General features: G+C 43.7%; 1 long non-coding RNA gene and 1 pseudogene across 1 annotated transcript; both read right to left on the minus strand.

Moving 5' to 3' along the window:
- Window positions 1-4,044: 4,044 nt before the first annotated feature.
- On the minus strand, window positions 4,045-9,343 carry LOC131834705 (twinfilin-1-like; annotated as a pseudogene).
- Window positions 9,344-10,482: 1,139 nt separating this feature from the next.
- Window positions 10,483-20,564, minus strand: LOC131834393 (uncharacterized). The gene is made up of 3 exons (XR_009354836.1): window positions 20,346-20,564; window positions 12,091-12,182; window positions 10,483-10,956 (listed from the first exon to the last, which is right to left on the minus strand). It is a non-coding gene; the product is annotated as an uncharacterized LOC131834393 (long non-coding RNA).
- Window positions 20,565-21,781: the final 1,217 nt, after the last annotated feature.

Raw genomic sequence — 21,781 nt, forward strand, 5'->3', positions numbered from 1 at the left:
CACTGGGGTGCTGGGGGTGGGGGATGGAGAGAGAACAACTAACTGTCATTCTCAGAGCACAGATCTGAGGCTGCAGCTTGACCTGATGCTTTGTAGGTGCTCAGGTTTGGCCGAGGGAACAAGTGGGTAATAAGTGACAGCTGTCCTCTTGTTTTCCTGACACTACGTGATTAGTCCCAGCTGTTGTCCACTGCAGTTCTCACAAACATGGGCAGTGGTGAGGTGGGCTGCTGGCCTAATGGCTCGGGGCAGATTTGCCCTCCTTTGTTCTTGCAAGGATGAGGAGCCCCAGGTCTGCAAGACGTGAGTGGTCTGTGTGCACCCAAGTGTCGTGTGTCTGTGTCTATTTCCCCGTGTGTGGCGATGTTCTGGGGAGAGACTCTCTAGCATCTCTCAGCATTCACGGGACCGCTGCCCAACTTGAACAACAGTGGCAGGGACAGGAGAACCTGAGAGCTAAAGTCATGGTAGATTAAGTTTGATGTTCTCGGTGGTGTGTGGCATCTGTGACTCCATGCTGGGCCCGCTGTCTCCTTTCTCAATAGGACCTGGAACAGCTGGTCGCATGTAGGCGGATGGACATGATAGACAGGCTTCCGTTCTGCTTATCCTTTGCTCCTAACAGGACGAGACTCAGGTTACTTGCTTGCTCTAACTCTCAAATTCTCTTTGTGGAGTGGAGAGGGTTTCTTCCCCCAACTGACCAGCTCTCTTATTCCCTGTCACCACCTGGATACCCTCTGATTTGTTCATTTCACACCTGACCCTGTCGATCTGGGGCGAGCACAGGTGTGAGGACTCATCTTGCAAGTTGACCTCAGCTCAGGGGCAAGTCTAAACTCTCAGGTTCCCATGTCCCTGGCACGGTTGTTTAAGTTGGGGGTACCATGGACGTTCAGTAGTTTGCTAGAAGGACTCCTAGGTCTCAGGAGAACTCTATGCTGACTCTGATGGTTTATTATAAGGACAGGCACAAGCAGCCAGATGAAGAGGCTTGGGAGTGTGGGAGCGTGCAGGTCCCAGTGCAGGAGTTTCTGTCCCTGTGGACTTGGAATGTGCCCCCCTTAGAGAAAGTGGACGTGTTCGCCATTTCAGAAGCTCTGTGAACCCCACTGTAGAGCAGTCTTTGTGGAAGCTTCATGACATAGGCACGCTTGATTCAGTCACTGTTTGTTGGGGACGGAGGTCAGCCTCCAGAGCCTCTCCACAGAGGTTGGGGAGTGAGGCTGATGGCACCAACTCTCTAGTCATGGCTTGGTCCTCCTGGTCGCTAGACACAACCTCAACTGTCTAAGACCCTCGGCCAAGTCATCTCATTAGAGTACCAGTGACAGTCTTATCACTCAGGAGATCCCAAGGGCTAGGGAGCTGGGTGCCAGGAACTGGGGACAAAGACCACATATTTTTCTTATCCTGCAGCCACACTGTGGTCTTTGAGCACAGATCCCCTGTAGCAGTGGGACCAGAACTGTGGAGATACTGGCCCAGTACTCATGTCCCATCAGGTCATTAACAGTCAGCCCATCTTCCTGCTGGAGGACAGTGTCTCCACTCAGGCCTGCTGGGTCCATTCAGTATTGCCAGGTTCCAGAATCAGGAATGTTCTCAGAGCACACGGCTTTTTCTCTCAGCGTCTGGGATGATGGATCTAAGAGACAGTATCATCTCTTGCTCACACTTCTAACAAGGTGCTGATATACCATGGATTTCCCTCATTATATAGTGAATTTATACCCTCTTTTACCCTCAGTTACTATTTCTACTTCTCTGCATTTATACCTCACTTTCGGCCATTGGAAGGGACATTATGTGTGGCTGCTGTGCTGGTATAGACTGCGGGCAGCAACATGAGTTAGACAAGCTCCCTTCGCCCCCCAGCCTACTCTCAGTCATAGCAGGGAGGGAAACACACGGACAGAACTGGCCGTTAAAGGACCACCAGCAGATGTAGCTGTGCTCGCTGTCAGCCCCAGCTTTGTCGGATGGGGTGAAGGCACAGCCCTCCCCTTCAGGCCCTCTGGATTCCACATCAGGGTTTAACACAGTACTTACAGTGTCTTAGGATCCTTCTCATTTCTGGCACTCACACTCGCATCCCTGTCTTGAGAGCCTGCATTGTGTAGGATGAGAGAATGTTGAGGTGAACATATATGTAAACATATATATAAAGTCATACCGAGGTCCTTTCCCTTGGGAAGGAGTGTAGAGTCACACTGGCACCTGTCCCCTCCCCTCTTCCTCAGATCCCCAAGGGAAAAGTGTGTAGTGGGGACCATCCTGTAGCCCCACTCATGCCAGGTGGAAGCGCACACTTGTGCAAACCAGCACTTCACACCTCCACGACCCCGATACCCCTTTTCCACAATGTTTCTGTTGCCTGTTCCCATGCTCTATGAAGCTGTTATTCTGTCAGCATGTGTGTATGCCCCTTGTGGGATGTTTTGGCTTGTCATGTGTTTGTGGTGTGAGGAACTGTGACTGAGCATTCTTCACTGGTTCAGTACTTTTTTTTTTTTTTTGAGGTTGCAGTTTTTTTTTTATATATAATTTTTTATTTTTTATAAACATATATTTTTATCCCCAGGGGTACAGGTCTGTGGGGATTATGGACATTGGGGAGGGTATGTGCTTTGGTGAGTGCTGTGAAGTGGTCCAGTACTTTTTTTCCACACACGCACCAAGAGCCGTGTACGAAAATGTCTCAGCAGTACTGTGTATGATCGCCCCAATGGGAAACAACTTAGACGCGTATGACGGGAAAATACATACATAAGTTGTAGCTTATCCATACAGTGGGATATCATGCAGCCCCGAGGAAGACTGGACCATGGCTACACCCTACAGCGTGGGGGAATCTCACGGACATAGCACTGAGAGAAAGAAGCCACACACAGGAGTATGACCCTTTGTATGTGAAGTTGAAGATCAGGACTAATTTATTATGTCAGAAGTCGGAGAGTGGTTACCTTTTCTGGTGACGTATTGACTGGGAATCTCTGTGAAGCTCAGCATGTTCTGCATCTTGCTCTGGGGGTAGTGCGTGGAGGTGTGCACATGTAACATTTCCTGAGCTGTCCTCCCAGGACCAGTCCTCTCTGTGCATTTTATTTTTTTAGACTTTTAATTGAAGCATAGCTACAATTTGTTTTAATAGCACTCTGACCATTTGCATCTACCACTGGGTGAACAAAGTACAATCCAGAATATGCATTCCTGTCAAGACCCTTTTGTCGCCCCTTGGGGTTACAGTTATGGCTCTGACTTGCCAGTTATGTTCAAGGCTTTCCTACTGAGGGGTCAGTCTCCTAGCTCTCTGTGGTGTTTGGTTGGCAGCCAGAACAGTTCTGTTTGGTATTTTGTGCCACAGAAGATGCAAGTGGACTGCAGAATTTCAGCCTTTCCCTGCATTCCCAGAACCCCCTCTGTCCCCTTATTTCCCTGACCTAGGTGGCTACCCCAAGAGAGGACACCAGGACACCCACTCATCCGTTCCAATCCACTTCCAAACTAAGAAGGTGGTTCTTGTGATGGGCATCAACATGTCCTCCTTCGAAGCACGCCCCAAATTCCCATAATGAGCAAGGGCCCAGACCCCCTGTGGCTATTCCTTTAATAGACCATGTTTCCATTACCATTCTGCCTCATCATGTGGCTGGCTGTTGGCCACTGGCCATGAATTGGTAAGTCCAAAACACGGGGGCTTTTCCCATTGTTCTATTTCTTCACTGTTATGCATCAACATAAACATTAGAACTGCCCTATGACAAAGAGACAAAATAATCCTGAGCCTGATACAGCCGTGGGGTCTTGGGTAATGTTGGAAAAACACTAATGGAGAGGACAGTGCCCAGAAGAATTCCATTAAAAGGTGGTAACAGTTAAAAAATTCTTTTACACACAATTTAGAAAACAGTATGACAAAATTAATGGCACATCCTACATAGTCTTCTGTAACCTTGACATTAAGAACACAGAAATGAACAGCTCAGTGAGCTGACCTGTGGGGAGTGATCTAACAGTTCTCCTGTAGTAAAGCTGGATTTTTTAAAAGCTAGGATTGGAATCCTCAATACAATGATTTTGGTTTTGCAAAACTTTGCTATGTGCCTGCTGCTTTGGGTGTTCTTCTTCATAAAGGAAGTCCACTGTCAACTCATCCCCATTTTCTCTCTTGATCTTTCTTTATTTTCTTTTTTTTTTTTTAAGATTTTATTTATTTGAAGGGCGCCTGGGTTGCTCAGTGGGTTAAGCCTCTGCCTTCAGCTCAGGTGATGATCTCAGGGTCTTGAAATCGAGCCCCACATGGGGCTCTATGCTCTGCGGGAAACCTGCTTCCCTCTCTCTCTCTGCCTGCCTGTCTACTTGTGATCTCTGTTTGTCAAATAAATAAAATTTAAAAATATATTTTATTTATTTGAGATAGAGAGAGAGAGACCATGCACAAGCAGAGGGGAGGGCAGAGGGAGAGAGATAAGCAGGCTCCCTGCCAAGCAGAGAGCAAGACATGGGGCTTGATCCCATGTCCCTGAGATCATGACCTGAGCTGAAGGCAGACACTTAACTGACTGAGGCCCAAGCACCCTATCTCGATCTTTCTAATGAAGTCCATTTGTAGTTGTCTTTCAATAGTTTCTGGCAGAGGGCTCTCACAGCTAGAATACAGTACCCGTTCTCTTTACTGCATGTCTATCCAGGCATTGAATAAATAAAAACTATGGACTTCAAACCGTCTCCTTCATGGGAACGTTTATATAGGAAGAAATCGTAGCATGCTAAATCCTTGGGAATCCTCCCTGGCAAGTCTTTCAGTTCTGTCTTTGTTGTGTTGGCCAAAATTATAATTTCATCTTTCATATCTATTTCCAATTACACATAGCTGTTACTTCATGTTTCCTAAGCTTGAAAAGCTTCTCGAAATATAGGAAATGCTACTCATGTAGTGTTTAATGCTGCGTGTCCTCACCCATGTCAGTTTGTACCTCATTAATTTTAATCTGTTGTGTTTCTTCCTCAGCTGTGGTCAATGGGGCAGGAGAAGATTGTGATGGCAAGTGTTTTTTATATCTGTGTAATGATGCATCTTCCTTTACTGTTCTGAACACTTCATCTGTAATGTGGCTCCCTTCAAACTCCCTTTTCAGATTCACACTTGTTCCTGCATTCAACAAATTTTGATGATCATGAGAATGTTCTGGAGACCAGGCAGTGAATATCCAGTCATATCCCTGGGCATCCTGAGAGTCTAACCTAAACACTATGTAGCACAGCTATTTGTCCTCCAGGAGGCGTAAGGAATCATAATGCTTGACCCAGGAATCAGAACACTGATTACAGGATCCAATCATGAGTTTCTCATTTTCTTTTTTTTTTTTAATTAATTATTTATTTATTTTCAGCATAACAGTATTCATTATTTTTGCACCACACCCAGTGCTCCATGCAATCCGTGCCCTCTATAATACCCACCACCTTGTACCGTGACCTCCCACCCCCCGCCCCTTCAAAACCCTCAGATTGTTTTTCAGAGTCCATAGTCTCTCATGGTTCACCTCCCCTTCCAATTTACCCCAACTCCCTTCTCTCTAACACCCCTTGTCCTCCATGCTATTTGTTATGCTCCACAAATAAGTGAAACCATATGATAATTGACTCTCTCTGCTTGACTTATTTCACTCAGCATAATCTCTACCAGTCCCATCCATGTTGCTACAAAAGTTGGGTATTCGTCCTTTCTGATGGAGGCATAATACTCCATAGTGTATATGGACCACATCTTCCTTATCCATTCGTCTGTTGAAGGGCATCTTGGTTCTTTCCACAGTTTGGCGACTGAGCCATTGCTGCTATAAACATTGAGGTACAGATGGCCCTTCTTTTCACTACATCTGTATCTTTGGGGTAAATACCCAGGAGTGCAATGGAAGGGTCATAGGGAAGTTCTATTTATAATTTCTTGAGGAATCTCCACACTGTTCTCCAAAGAGGCTGCGCCAACTTACATTCCCACCAACAGTATAAGAGGGTTCCCCTTTCTCCACATCCCCTCCAACACATGTTGTTTCGTGTCTTGCTAATTTTGGCCATTCGAACTGGTGTAAGGTGATATCTCAATGTGGTTTTAATTTGAATCTCCCTGATACCTAGTGATGATGAACATTTTTTCATGGATCTGATAGCCATTTGTATGTCTTCATTGGAGAAGTGTCTGTTCATATCTTCTGCCCATTTTTTGATATGATTGTCTGTTTTGTGTGTGTTGAGTTGGAGGAGTTCATTATAGAGCCTGGATATCAACCTTTTGTCTGTACTGTCATTTGCAAATATCTTCTCCCATTCCGTGGGTTGCCTCTTTGCTTTCTTGACTGTTTCCTTTGCTGTGCAGAAGCTTTTGATTTTGATGAAGTCCCAAAAGTTTATTTTCGCTTTTGTTTCCTTTACCTTTGGAGAGATATCTTGAAAGAAGTTGCTGTGGCTGATATCGAAGAGATTACTGCCTATGTTCTCCTCTAGGATTCTAATGGATTCCTGTCTCACGTTGAGGTCTTTTATCCATTTTGAGTTTATCTTTGTGTACGGTGTAAGAGAATGGTCGAGTTTTATTCTTCTACTTATAGCTGTCCAGTTTTCCCAGCACCATTTATAGAAGAGACTGTCTTTTTTCCACTGTATATTTGTTCCCATTTTGTCGAAGATTATTTGACCATAGAGTTGAGGGTCCATATCTGGGCTCTCTACTCTGTTCCACTGGTCTATGTGTCTGTTTTTATGCCAGTACCATGCTGTCTTGGTGATCACAGCTTTGTAGTAAAGCTTGAAATCAGGTAAAGTGATGCTCCCCATTTTATTTTTGTTTTTCAACATTTCCTTAGTGATTTGGGGTCTCTTCTGATTCCATACAAATTTTTGGATTATTTGCTCCAGCTCTTTGAAGAATACCGGTGGGATTTTTATCGGAATGGCATTAAAAGTATAGATTGCTCTAGGCAGTATAGACATTTTAACAATGTTTATTCTTCCGATCCAAGAGCATGGAATGGTCTTCCATCTTTTTGTGCCTTCTTCAATTTCTTTCATGAGTATTCTGTAGTTCCTCCTTTACCTCTTTGGTTAGGTTTATTCCCAGGTATTTTATGGTTCTTGGTGCTATAGTAAATGGAATCGATTCTCTAATTTCCCTTTCTGCATTTTCATTATTAGTGTATAAGAAGGCCACTGATTTCTGTGCATTGACTTTGTATCCTGCCATGTTGCTGAATTGTTGTATGAGTTCTAGTAGTTTGGGGGTAGAGTCTTTTGGGTCTTCCATATAAAGAATCATGTCATCTTCAAAGAGAGAGAGTTTGACTTCTTCATTACCAATTTGGATACCTTTTATTTCTCTTTGTTGTCTGATTGCTGTTGCTAGGACTTCTAATACTATGTTAAACAAGAGTGGTGAGAGTGGGCATCCTTGTTGTGTTCCTGATCTCAATGGGAAGGCTGCAAGCTTTTTCCCATTAAGGATGATATTTGCTGTGGGTCTTTCATAGATAGATTTTATGAAGTTCAGGAATGTTCTGTCTGTCCCTATACTTTGAAGCGTTTTAATCAGGAACAGATGCTGGATTTTGTCAAATGTTTTTTCTGCATCAATTGAGAGGACCATGTGGTTCTTCTCTCTTCTTTTATTAATTTTTTCTATCTCATTGATTGATTTGTGAGTGTTGAACCATCCTTGTAGCCCAGGAATAAATCCCACCTGGTCATGGTGGATAATCTTTTTAATGTGCTGTTGGATCCTGTTTGCTAGGATCTTGTTGAGAATCTTAGCATCCATATTCATCAGTGATATTAGTCTGAAATTCTCTTTTTTGGCAGGGTCTTTGCCTGGTTTGGGTATCACGGTAATGCTGACTTCATAGAAAGAGTCTGGAAGTTTTCCTTCTGCTTCAATTTTTGAAACAGCTTCAGGAGAATAGGTGTTATTTCTTCTTTGAAAGTTTGGTAGAATTCCCCAGGGAATCCATCAGGTCCTGGGCTCTTGTTTTTTTGGGAGGTTTTTGATCACTACTTCAATCTCGCTACTAGATATTGGTCTATTCAGGTTGTCAATTTCTTCCCGGTTCAATTTTGGGAGTTTATAGCTTTCCAGGAATGCATCCATTTCATCTAGGTTGCTTAGCTTATTGGCATATAACTGCTGATAATAACTTCTGATTATTTCTACTTCCTTGGTGTTCGTTGTGATCTCTCCCTTTTCATTCCTAATTTTCTTTTGGATTAGTGTCGCCAATGGTTTATTGATCTTATTGATTCTTTCAAAAAACCAGCTTCTAGTTTCATTGATACATTCTACTGTATCTCTGGTTTCTACCTCATTGATCTCAGCTCTAATCTTGATGATTTCCCTTCTTATGTGTGGAGTTGGTTTGATTTGTTGTTGATTCTCCAGTTCTTTAAGGTGTAGAGACAGCTGGTGTGTTCTGGATTTTTCAATTTTTTTGAGGGATGCTTGGCTGGCTATGTATTTCCCCCTTAGGACTGCCTTTCCTGTATCCCATAGGTTTTGGACTGAAGTGTCTTCATTCTCATTGGTTTCCATGAATTGTTTCAATTCTTCTTTGATCTCCTAGTTGATCCAAGCATTCTTAAGCAAGGTGGTCTTTAGCTTCCAGGTGTTTGAGTTCCTCCTGAACTTTTCCTTGTGATTGAGCTCCAGTTTCAAAGCATTGTGATCTGAGAATGTGCAAGGAATAATCTCAGTCTTTTGGTATCAGTTGAGTCCTGATTTGTGACCCGGTATGTGGTCTATTCTGGAGAAGGTTCCATGTGCACTTGAGAAGAATGAATATTCTGTTGTTTTAGGGTGGAATGTTCTGTATATATCTATGAGGTCCATCTGGTCCAATGTGTCATTCAATGCTCTTGTTTCTTTATTGATTTTCTGCTTCAATGATCTGTCTGTTTCTGAGAGAGGCATGTTAAGATCTCCTACAATTAGTGTATTCATATCAATATGACTCTTTATCTTGATTAACAGTTTTTTTATGTAATTGGCTGCTCCCATATTGGGGGCATAGATATTTACAATTGTTAGATCATCTTGGTGGATAGTCCCTTTAAGAATGATGTAGTGTCCTTCTGGATCTCTGACTACAGTCTTTAGCTTAAAATCTAATTTGTCTTATATGAGAATCGCTACCCCAGCCTTTTTTTGAGGCCCATTGGCATGAAAGATGCTTCTCAATCCTTTCACTTTCAGTCTGGGTGTATCTTTAGGTTCAAAATGGGTCTCTTGTAGACAGATGCTCTAGCATTTTACACAACGCAGAGTACTAACCACTATACGATCACGGCCTAGCATTTTACATTTTTGCAATCTCTGTTACATTAAAATCCACAGGCCCATCTGGCACAGGAAACAGATCTTGTACTAATGCATGATTTTTAAAAAAGTAATGTGCTGAATGGCCAAAATTAACAAGACAGTAAACAACATTTGTTGGAGAGGATGTGGGGAAAGGGGAACCCTCTGACACTGTTGGTGGGAATGCAACTTGGTGCAGCCACTTTGGAAAACAGTGTGGACATTCCTTAAGAAACTAAAAATAGAGTTTCCCTATGACCCTGCCACTGCACTACTGGGTATTTACCCCAATGATACAGATGTCGTGAAAAGAAGGGCCATCTGTACCCTAATGTTCATAGCAGCAATGGTCACAGTCACCAAGCTGTGGAAAGAACCAAGATGCCCTTCAACAGACAAATGGATAAAGAATATGTGGTCCATATATATATACACAATGGAGTATTATACCTCCATCAGAAAGGATGAATACCCAACTTTTGTAGCAACATGGATGGGACTAGAAGATTATACTGAGGGAAAATAGTCAGGCAGAGAGAGTCAATTATCATATGGTTTCGCTTATTTGTAGAGCATAAGGAATAATACTGAGGACATAGGGAGATGGAGAGGAGAAGTGAGTTGGGGGAAACTGGAGGGAGAATCTGTGGACTCTGAGAAATAAACTGAGGGTTTTGAAGGAGAGAGGAGTGGGAGGTTGGGTGAGCCTGGTGGTGTGTACTATGGAGGGCACATATTGCATGGAGCACTGGGTGTGGTGCATAAACAATGAATTCTGGAACACTGTAAAGAAATAAAATAAATAAATAAAAATTTTTAAAAAGTGATGTGTTGTTTAAGTTATGTACATGTACCAGTGTAGATGAGATTGAAATTGATTTATCAAAAAGTCATATTTTGGGGGCTCCTGGTGATTCAGTGGGTTAAACTTCTGCCTTAAGCTCGGGTCATGATCTCAGGGTCTTGGGATAGAGCCCTGCATCAGGCTCTCTGCTCAGCAGGGAGCCTGCTTCCCCCTCTCTCTCTGCCTGCTTCTCTGCCTACTTGTGATCCTTCTCTCTCTGTCAAATAAATAAATAAAATCTTAAAAAACAATATGCCTTTTTAAAAGATTTTATTTATTTATTTGACAAAGAGAGAGCACAAGTAGGCATAGTAGCAGGCAGAGGAAGAGGGAGAAGCTCTCCAGTGAGCAGAGAATCTGATGTGGGGCTCTATCCCTGGACACTTGGATCATGACCTGAGCCAAAGGCAGATGCTTAACTGACTGAGCCACGCAGGAACCCCCATATTTGTTTTAATATTACCCCAGATCCCAATAGAAAAGTTTGTCAGTAATGGGAGGCTGTGAAGTTTATTGGTACATCACAAGCTTCTGATTTTCTCTTGAGAGCTTACATTTGATCAAGGCAACAAGTACTCAGCTGGCATATGTGAGTTGATTTTCATGAAAGGTTAAGTTCATGTTCATTTTCCAGAAACTGGATATGTACTGTCTGAATAGTAACTATGAGCCACCTATGGCAACTTCCAGAAACTGTCTTGCCAAATGTCCTAGTCTTAATAATCCAAGTTTCTGTGTCATTCATTCCTTCAGTTAAAAAGTAATTCTGTTAAAAAAGAAAAGGGGGGCAGTTAATTTTACACAAATTATTTTCCAAGCGGTTTCTGTATGTAGAAGGGCTATACACCCCACATCATCATATAGACATGTTTGAATGTGGATTGTTGAGAATGTTTAATAAAGATGAATTGTTGAAAATGATTAATAAAGATAATTTTTAATGCTGCAATCAGAATGCTTTAATGTGATTCTAGTATTGTTTTGTCCTACTTTTGTTTTGAGGTATTTTACTTGCACATAGGCATTACCTCCCTAGAGAAAGAATCCAAGGATTTCCCCTCATGTGTGTTTTTGTCTTGCTTCTTCATGGTGCCAGCTGAGGTTCTCAGGACAAGGAAACCAAAATGGAGGGATGGGTCTGGATTCCTCTGCCATTTTTCTAGATCTTTAAGTTGTACATTAAATCTGTGGCTTCTCACTTCACTGGAGTTTAAGCTGCCCATGAGGTTCCCAGCAATGTTCCCAGCTCAGTGATCATCAGTGATTTCAAATTCCCAATATAACCTGCTTCGTCATCACAGTTAGAAATGGTATGATGACTTTGGAGCATGGCCTAACAAGATCTGCCTTTGCTTCTCTTCTAGGCATTAATACTCTTGAGAGCATCTGCTGGGACATTCATGGGACCATTATGGTGGGTTGGGAAAATGGTGGAAAGAGTGTTTTGTCTTTTTATGGAAGTGAGTAGTGGTGAAGAATAACAATTGCCCTGTGCACCCATCACCTCCATTCTTACTAAGTTTTACCTGAGTGTGAATGTAAAAGTGGTGAAAAGGCAAACAATGTCTAAGTGATGTTATGAAAATAGTGTTAATTTCATGGATTCTGTGCAAGGTACTCAGTGACTTCAGGTGTTCCCCAGACCACACTTTGAGAATGGCTGCTCTGAAAACCCTGGGAGAGTCTCCCACTTGTCCTGCTCTGGCCTCCTCCTCACTCAGCAGAATCCCTCTCCCTGAGCTACACTTCCTGGTCTGAAAACTCAGCTCTGACTCTAGCCCCTGAGTGCATTTGGAAGAGAACTCATCTCCTGGAAATGAGATGGAAGAGAGGGTCCCCAGTCTGGGAAGGGAGGTGGAGGGACAGGGATTTCCCTTTTGTAACTGGGGACAGTTTTTACCTGTAGGCACGAGATCCATACATAACCGACTTTGATTTTGTGACACATCGGCTTCATATGTATTCACATCCCAGACAGAAATCTGATGTCATCTGTAAGAGAAATCATGTTGGTCTTTTCACTCTACATGTGTCTAATATGTTTGACTTGAGACCCACAAAGCATGAAGCACAGCACCTTCCAATACAACAGTCTGTGTGGAAGGAATTGTTCTGTATCTGCGTTGTCCAGTATGGTGGCCACAAGATGCAAGTGCCTCTTGAGATGCAGGTGGCACTTGAAATGGGGCTGGTGTGCTGAGAAGTTGCATTTTTAATTGTTTTAAATGAATAGGAGTTTAGCCACAGGTGGCTCATAGCTACTATTCAGACAATACCTATCTAGAATGCTCTTAGTTGTCAGGATCCTCCTCAAAGAAGAGACTGTGTGACTCATGGGTGTATGTGTATTAAATTTACCTTTAAATGGAAGTCGTAGATTTGTCTATGTGGATCTGAAACATATGCCTAAAATATAGCATGAAAGTGTAATTACCATGCATTGAGACAGCTGAAGTGTACAGACATGAGCAAAAACGTGATTATCACATCTAGGTCATAAGTGTTCAAGATGCCCACCCCTGGAGCTCACTGTTATCTCTATTACTTTGGATGTCTTGGTGTTGGTTGTGTTCACCTGGTAAACATAAGGAGGCTTACTAAGTCTTCACTGAGCCCAGGTGAGAGGGTATATTGGCTACAACATGTACCTTGTAGGCTCTGTACGTACTTGTAAACGTCATAAAGCAGAAGACGGACATCTTAGATTTCACCACCTTAGCATCCTTTACCTCTTGCTCCTCCCCACACTTTTGCCCAAGTTCAGACAATTCTCCATGTTTCCGTTCACCCTTGTGAAACCCTCTGCTCCTCATTTCTACCAAGGTGAAAATATACATGAAATGTTTACAACTGTAGGATGAAGAAATTCTCTAAGCACAGTCTAGTGTCGAAAACCTATAGGAAAAGTACGAAATATCTGCATGTTAATCACACTCTCACAAAGATACAAACTCATGTCCATGAGCAAATTAAAAGACACAAAAACAATTGTGAAAGACAAAAGGGTAACATGGTTCAATGCTCTTCAGCCCAAGACCACCAGGAGCACCTGTGGGGCATTCAAATTGGCTCTATTATCTGTTGCAGTGAGAGAGAACGCACACCTTTGGGGGTCACGGGGCATCTTAATATGAAGGTGTTGAAACCTAAGGGACATGGACTTTGAATGGGAATTTTGGAGAGGACCCACGAAAGTTGGGGCCCATTCTAGATTTCATGTTGTCAGGACGTGTGGGCAATCCCATGGTTGAGCATCTCAGTGAGTCCGCTCTCCAGCAGCCAGACCAGAGCGAGGAGAGAGCAGTTATGGTGGAGAAGCAGCAATTGCTCACATCAGCTGACACACAGACGTGTGTTATTCTGTGGGTTGTACAGTGCCTTGTTTTTCTGTAATGACACAGAGTGATGTCGTGGTTTCAGAATGGTGATGTTTTGTGAGGTGACTGGCTGAAGTCCCACAGGAGAAGAATATGGCCAAGTGGTAGACATTAGCCAGCTTCTGACCACACTGAGCCCAACTGTCAGTGTCAGAGCAGCTCTCGATGTTGGGGGCTGCTGGCTCTTCTCTGTTTAATTCCAAACTTTAGGGGTGCCTGGGTGGCTCAGTGGGTTAAAGCCCCTGCCTTCAGCTCAGGTCATGATCTCAAGATCCTGGGATCGAGTCCCTCATTGGGCTCTCTGCTCAGTGGGAAGCCTGCTTCCCACTCTCTCTCTCTCTGCCTTCCTCTCTGCCTACTTGTGATCTCTGTCTGTCAAATAAATAAAAAATATTTTTAAAATTCCGTATTTTAAAAGAGCTACAACTGATTCAAAACACAATTATAGAATTGGTATTTCTCTTTTCCTTGGGTAAATACCCAAGAGTGGAATTGTTGGATTACATGGCAAATCACTATGTTGTACAGCTGAAATGAGCATAACATTGTGTGTCAAATGCAGTCAAATAATAAAAAAAGAAAAAGAAAGAAAAGAGAATTAAAAATATTAGAAAACACTTATGGTTTGTCTCCCTCCCAATCCCATCTTGTTTCATTTATTAATAAAAAATTAAAAAAAAAATTAGAAAACAGTTTGGGAAGGTGGAAATGAAACATCAAACCAATGTAATTGTAATAAGAAAACATAAACAAATATGAGAATGTGGAATAAAGCTATAAAAGGAATAAAGCTATAAAATAAATAAAATATTTCTATATATAAAATAAATCTATGTACTTGGCAAAGACGAAAGTAAGGGATGAGAGTGTTCATCAGAGGGTCAGGGAAACACTGTCATAAAGGTTGATGCAAGTGATCACTGGGACACAATTTTCAATGGGTGCTTTAGAAAAATATCTCCACAAATGCTGTGTGCTTATATTGTGACACAGACATTTTCTTTGAGGACTTTATCCTAAGGAGATAATTACAAACATTCACAAGGATGTGCGTTCACTTGTGGTTTATAAAAACAAAGAACGGAAGTTATGTAATCGCTATAATCAATATGATGAAGGTAAGTACAGATAGTGGAACATTAGCATGCGTCAGGGATTTACCATGTGATTTACACAGAGGGTTGAACTTAATCATGAAAGCCAGCCCAGGAGGCATCCTGTAAGGCATCCGTTTGTTCAGACAGGGAAAGGGAGACTCGGAGACAAGGATGTGGTGGAGCTAGTGTTCAGCCCAAAATGTTTGCTCCCAGAGACCTTGCTGATTTGCTCATTGCTTCTTGTCTGGGGTGGGGGTGGGGGGCGGTATGTCTGTGCACTCTAGGAAAGTGAGCTGTGGCAATATTCCAGAATGTTTGGTGATGGGAGGCTGCTGGGCTCAGAGCCCAGGAGAACATTAAGGAGCAATGTGACTCAGCTGCTCAAATCACACTAAAGTCCGTCATCCAGTGGACATCTCGAGGCATCCAGGGACTCAGGATCAGCTGGCCTCTAGAGCTACAGCGCAGAGCAAGGGTGACACCCTGGACAGAACACTGGCACTGTCATGTGGGAGATGGGCATGGAGCAGAAATGACAGAGGAAAATGTAAGTCGCTCCTCAGAGGAGTGTTGTGTGGAGAAAGGTCATGAAAGCAGAAACCAGGAGACCTAGCAGGGCCCTTACCACTAGGATCAGTCACATCTACAGGATGCAACAGACATATGGATGTGAAAAAAAACACAACTCCACACAGTGCTGTACAATCATGGAACAGGAAAGAGCTCTGGGAAACTAACAATATAACCATAGGAATGAATAATTGAGTGGATACACTGGGTGATAACTGTTTTCCTTCCCCGAAGTCATAAAATCAGGAATGTGATGGTAGCAGGAGAGAAGACCTGTTTGTTTCTCGATCAAATGTTCCCAACAAGTTAATAACAACATTTTTAAAAACAATGGTGAGGAGTGCCTGGGTGGCTCAGTCATTATCCCAGGGTCCTGCCCTGGTACCTGCTCAGCGGGAAGCCTGCTTCTCCCTCTCTCACTTCCCCTGTTGTTTTCCCTCTGTCACTGTGTTTCTCTGTCAAATAAATCTTTAAAGAAAATTACGTGAATAGAAAATAATGAAAAAATTTCAAGAGTATTCCTCCAAGCTTATAGGGATAAACACACTTGTTGAGAGACCGACTCCAATTCTTACCTAGAGCAGGTGAGAGGAGAGCCACACCAGGACACTTCGTAGTGAAATGTCAGAAAGAGGGTGGAAGGGTAGATGCCTTGAAAACTCCAAGAGACAACAACACAGGCCTGGGAGCTGGAAGGCATGAGACAAGGCCCCCAAATCCCGAGGACATCTCTGTCCAGCGCAATCTCTGTCACGCTACTGTGTGACAGTCTCCGCTGGTGTGAGATTTTCTGTTCTCCTTTCCATGTTTCCTTCCACAGGACAGCAGTAGGCAGAGTGGGACAAACGATGGAGAAAACCAAACAGGGGGAGCAATTGGGATCCTGACCACAGGGAGCCAGCAGGAGAGAGGCCTAGTTCCCCCAGGAAGAGCTGCAGGAGGTCTGGGTGTCAGCCCTGCCCCAGGTGTGCTGGCATCCCCTCCCCATGGGGCAGGACTGAGGGCTGCCGACCAGGCGGCTATACAGACATGAAGATGGGAGAGGAGTGGATGGGCTCCAGTATGTTCATGAAGGTTTACTCAGGGGGAGCAGAGGAAGGATTTAAAAAGAGAAAAAGAGAAAAAAAGTAAATGAAGAAATAAGATATTTATTTACTCTGGGGAAAAATAAAAAGTTGATTCAGGAAAGGGATCGCAATCATAAGTCTACAGAAGACTCAGTTGTGACTAGCATTTCATGGTCATAATAGAGGAAACACTGAACATTGAGCTCATCGAAATTATCAAATAATTATATGGAGCAGATGGGAGAGTGTGAAAGAGGAGCCAATTCAGGAAAGATGACACATAAACCTGAAGACCAGAGAAGGAGTCTGAGAAGCAGGCTGCTGAGAGGCACAGAAGCAATAATCAGAGAATCAGCCAGAAGAACTAATGCAGCTGTTCTCTGAGATTCAGGAAATGGGGGCATCGAAGCTTGGGGTCATCTGTCTTGATATCAAGGACCGTAGAAGGATTTGACTTGTAAAACTCTGTGCCTCTAACCATTGGCTACAAAGACAACACGGGGGGTGAGATGATGGGTCAGGACGAGTTCTGCACGGAGGCCATAGAGATGGGGCAGGAGTTGGAGGAGTCATGGGATCAAGTGTTGTTTTTATGGAATGATTTTATTTTGGTTGATTTAGTTTTGCCTTAAGTGGCTGCATGGGAGTCATCCCAGCATGTTTGTAGCAGGAATGGCTGAGCCAGGAGGGAGGGGGAAGGGCATGATGCAGGTGAGTGAGGGGCCGGGTGTGACGTGAATGGGCAGCCTGAGACAGGAGGGCCCCTCCCCCATCACTGCTTAGAAGATGAGGACACAGGTGCAGAGGTGGGGAGTGAGGTGGGGGGCCTGTGCAGTTCTCACCTGAGTCCTTCTTTTCTGAGTGAGGAACAAATGAGCTCATCCCCTCAGAGGGGAGCAGAGAGGGAGTCAAGGAAGCTGAGGAGGGAGGAAGAAGTGAGAGGCAGCCCTCTCAGGAGGGTGACAGGGAGCTGACTGGGGAAATGGCATCTGGAGAGAGCACAGCTGGGTCCCTGAACTCTGTGCTCTTCACCTTAGAGAGAGAGAGAGAGAGAGAGAGATTTTCAGCAGCAGGAGGATAGATAAGAGAATAGAAGTAAATGCAACAAAACAGCTCAAATGTGAGAATTACATTGTTTTTACTTTGTCATTTATCACTTTTCCCATTTTATAATTTTTCTATGGTGAATATAGATTACATCATATATATTGTACATCATACATACTCATCATAATGAGAATGTAAATGCTTTAAAAGAGAAGGAGATGGTAAGAAAATCAGCATCTCAGGGCACAGAGCTGGAAGGGCTGGTCTGTGCTCTGAGCAGGGAACTCACAGAGACTTTGCTTGAAGCAGGGTCTTTCCCTTCTTTTTGGGGTGTGCTCATTGTTTTACTTATTATTATCCTGTCTTTTCATGTTTTCAAGACAATGGTTTTTCTACATTGCATGCATTTTAAGCTATTTTACTGGGAGAATTTATCCATACAATCTAGCCCACCTGGTTCAGACAAAGAAATTCAAAAGTGAAATAATTTGGTGAAAAGATGATTAGTTGGTGATGATGAAGACGACTCAGGTTCAGATGAGAACCTGAGTCTTCAATTATGGTCTGAGGATGATCTGTCAGGTGTTAGGGATTTTAGGGTAGTTTCTTTTTAAAACATTATTCATTCACCTGCTAGAGAATTCAATAGATACAAATGTTCAAAAATAAAGAAGTCATATGGTAATCCCTCATCCTCCAGTAACCCACGTTCTCTACCCAAAATCCAGCGCAGTCAGCCATTTGTAATGTCTCCTATTTGAAAAATACACCTGTGCCCTAATGTCCACTGTTATATCAGGAAACAAGCTCAGGCCACAGACTGGGAGAAAATATTTACAAATCACAAATCACAGTGTGATAAAGGACTTGTTTTAGAATACTCATAAAACCCTTAAAAAGGACCAATAAGAAAACAACTCATTAAAAAATGAGCAAAAGTATGGAGAGCTGAAGATGTACTCATGGGTAATAAGCGCATGAAAAGATGTTCAGCAGCAGGTGTCATCAGGGAAATGCAGGTGACAACAGTGATCTGCCATCACACACTGGTAGATGGTGGGAATCCAGACAATGATAGTGTCACCTGCTGACCAGGACAGGGAGCCACAGAAAGCTTCAGTCACTAATGGCGGGAAGACAGAACAGCACAGCTCCTGTAGGAGATGGTCAGCAGCTTCTTATAAAGTCAAACATAGACTAAGCACACAAGCTGCTGATCCCCCTGTAAGGTACTTACCCAAGTCATTTGAGAACTCATGTTTGCACAACAACCTGCATGCAAATTGTCCCAGTGGAACAGCCCTCACCTGTGGGCTGTACTTCGTGACCTCCTGCAAAGACTACGGACAGGGACAAAGCCAAAGAAGGAACTTCACAGGGAGCATCTGGATTAGACGACCTCAGCCTAGGGGTGAAGGTCAACTTCATCCATGACGAGCGAGTGATCACTGTATGTTCTTGTAATGTTGTGTGGAGAACGGCCTGCCCAGGTGTGGTTTTCCCAAACTCCACAGCCTCAGTCAGCCTGATTCACAATGAGAGACAGTCTACAAAGTACGCAAACCATCTCCTCAAACATGTCAGGGTCATGAAAAACAGGGACACTCTGAGACACAGTCACAGCCAGAGGAGACGGAAGGAGCCATAATGGGACTCAATGAGGCAATTTGGTTGGGATCTTGGGAAAGAAAACAAAACCATGACAGCAAATCCGGTGTGGAGATAGTAATGTGTGAATATTGTGACGGTGAGATTGGGGTTAACGGACAGGACAAGAGAGTGTGGGGTGCTCAGGGACTCTGCACTAACTTTGTCACTTCTCTGTAAATCTCCAACTATTCTAAGATAAAAGAGTGTCTTTTGTAAAATAGCCCTCAAAGAGGGAATCGGTCCAGAAGGATTGAGGATCTACTTTTCCGTTTTCCTGGACTTGCGGTCCAGGGCCTGGAAAGATGTGTTGTGGGGAGGACAGATGGCAACTCAGACAACGGGCAGGGCTCCAGAGCGCTCCTCTCTCCGGATCCCTGACCCACCGCTGCACCTGCCCCCCAGCGCTGCTCAGAAGGCCCCTTACTCTCCCCCAGGACACGGAGTTTGCAGTTCCTCCATCTGGACCCTACTCAGCGGAGCCTCGTGCACCCCCTGGCGGTTAAGGACGGGAGCGCAGCAGCACCATCCTCCCACCCACCCACCCACCCTCCCGGTGTGGCAACAGGGCTGAGAGTAGAAGACCTGAGGGGCCTTTGAGTCTCTCCCCAGGGACCTCCCCGGGGTCTCCTTGGGCCCCCCATCAGGGACACAGGGCTGTGCACCCAGGAGAAGGTCCCATCCAGGGTCAGTCTCCAGTCTGAATTATCTATTTATATTCAAACAAATTGATTCTTCATTCTGCCTCTCCAGGCTTTCAATGCAGTTTACCTATGGAATTTTACTATATATCTTTCTTTTTGTTCTAGAATTCCTATTTGGTCTTCTTAGTTCATTCTGCTTCTTTGTTCCAGTTTCCTTTCTGTTCACCATTTAATAACAAGATTTTCTTGTTATTAAATTCCTTCAACACATATTTATTCAGTTCTTTGAACATATTTCCTGAAGCTATGTGGGAGCCTTTGGTGCTGATTCCCACATCTGGGCGCACTGGGAATACGTTTCTGTTGACTTTCTCATTAGAGTCACACATTTCTGTTTGAATAAGTCATACATTTCTTTGTATGTCTGGTAATATGTTCTTTAAAAGTGGATTATGGATTTTATGTTTAAACAAATCTGGAATCTATTTTATTTTTTTTGAAGACTGTTCTTTTCCTAGAATTGTTTAGCCTGAGCAGACCCCACTATGGCCTGAGCCCCTGCAGTGCTGACAGCTGTTGTCCGTGCCCTGTTTTTCTGCATCCAGTGGCTGCATTTTTGCCCTAGGTCCTGAGTGAGCTGCCCTCCGCCTGTGCGATTAGTGGAGAATCAAGGATGTGCAGTTTCTACTCAGATTATGATACTGACCTTCTCTGTGGTTACATTGTTCCTGAGATTTCCCGGAGACTTCCAAGTGCCCTGCCAACCATGAAGTCTGACGTTTGATGCATTCATCCGGTATTGAATAGGGAAAGGTTTAAGGTGTAGGCAGGAAGAGGCAGGGGCCCCCTGGCTGAGACACCATTCCTGGCAGGCAGAAGCTCTAATCCAGAGTCAACAAGAGAAAAGGAAACAGACCCCTGGCCTCCGAAGGGGTCGAATGGTCAGGAGTATTTTTCTTTGGCAGCTACAGTGTATCACAGAAAATGACCAAACTCCAAAGAAGTAATTCATTAACAGTTTCTCAATGGTCCTTGCTCAAGCCAATATGTTACAAGAATCTCAAGGCCACAAGCTTCCCAGTTAGTTCTCAAGAAGAGACTGCCACTAAAAGCCATCAGAGGCAGCCCATTCAGGACCCCTGTCACTCTAGAGAGCTTTCTCTTTCCTTTCTGTTCTCACCTTCACTATAAACTTTTGCTTCCCTTCACCCCCCTTTTGAAAAAAATATTTTATTTATTGGACACAGAGAGAGAGATTACAACTAGGCAGTGAGGCAGGCAGAGAGAGAGGGGGAAGCACGCTCCCTGCTGAGCAGAGAGCCCGATGTGGGGCTTGATCCCAGGACCCTGAGATCATGACCTGAGCCCAAGGCAGAGGCTTAACCCACTGAGCCACCCAGGCACCCCAGGTATTTATATTTTTAATTTGTTTTCATCTTGCTTTGTGTAAATTAAATATACATTTATACATTTTATCAATTCTCGTATCCAATATTAGAATTTGCCATGCATATTCAGTAATGTAAAATGTTAAAACAGCTGAAATCATAAGAAAATAATTTTAAAAAGTATTTAAATTTGGGGTATAGTTAACACATAATGTTCCAGTAGTCTCCAGTGTAAAAGGAACGATGTGACAAGTTCGCATGTCACGCTCTATTCCTCACAGGTGTCGCTCCCATCTGCCCGATGCAGCCCTATGGCAGTGTCATCCACTGTCTTCCTTGTGCTATGCCTTTTATTCCTGTCACTTATTCATTCTGGAACTGGAAGCCTGTGTACTCCCTCCCTCTCCCGCATGTCCCCAGCCTCTACTCCTCCCTTCTGGCAACCATCTCAGATGATCATTTACTGAAAGAGTAATGCCTGTGAACAAGAGAATCCTGTGACTAGAAAGTGCACTGTGTAAACATTGGATGGTCTGCTTCACGGCTCAGAGGGCAGCGCAAGCTTCTGATGACACCGTTTCCATGTTTGCCGCTCTTATCACCCATCAGTACTATTATAGAAAGTTCTACTGTTCCCAGGATGTTCCTGCATGCAGCTCATTTATAACGTTCTTCAGAAGGTTCTTTTTGATGATGGCCAATGATTTCCATTGCATCCCGAGCACGGACAGCACGTGCTCACACGTTCAGCTCT

Source organism: Mustela lutreola, chromosome 6 (assembly GCF_030435805.1).
Source record: "Mustela lutreola isolate mMusLut2 chromosome 6, mMusLut2.pri, whole genome shotgun sequence".
Classification (NCBI taxonomy): domain Eukaryota; kingdom Metazoa; phylum Chordata; class Mammalia; order Carnivora; family Mustelidae; genus Mustela; species Mustela lutreola.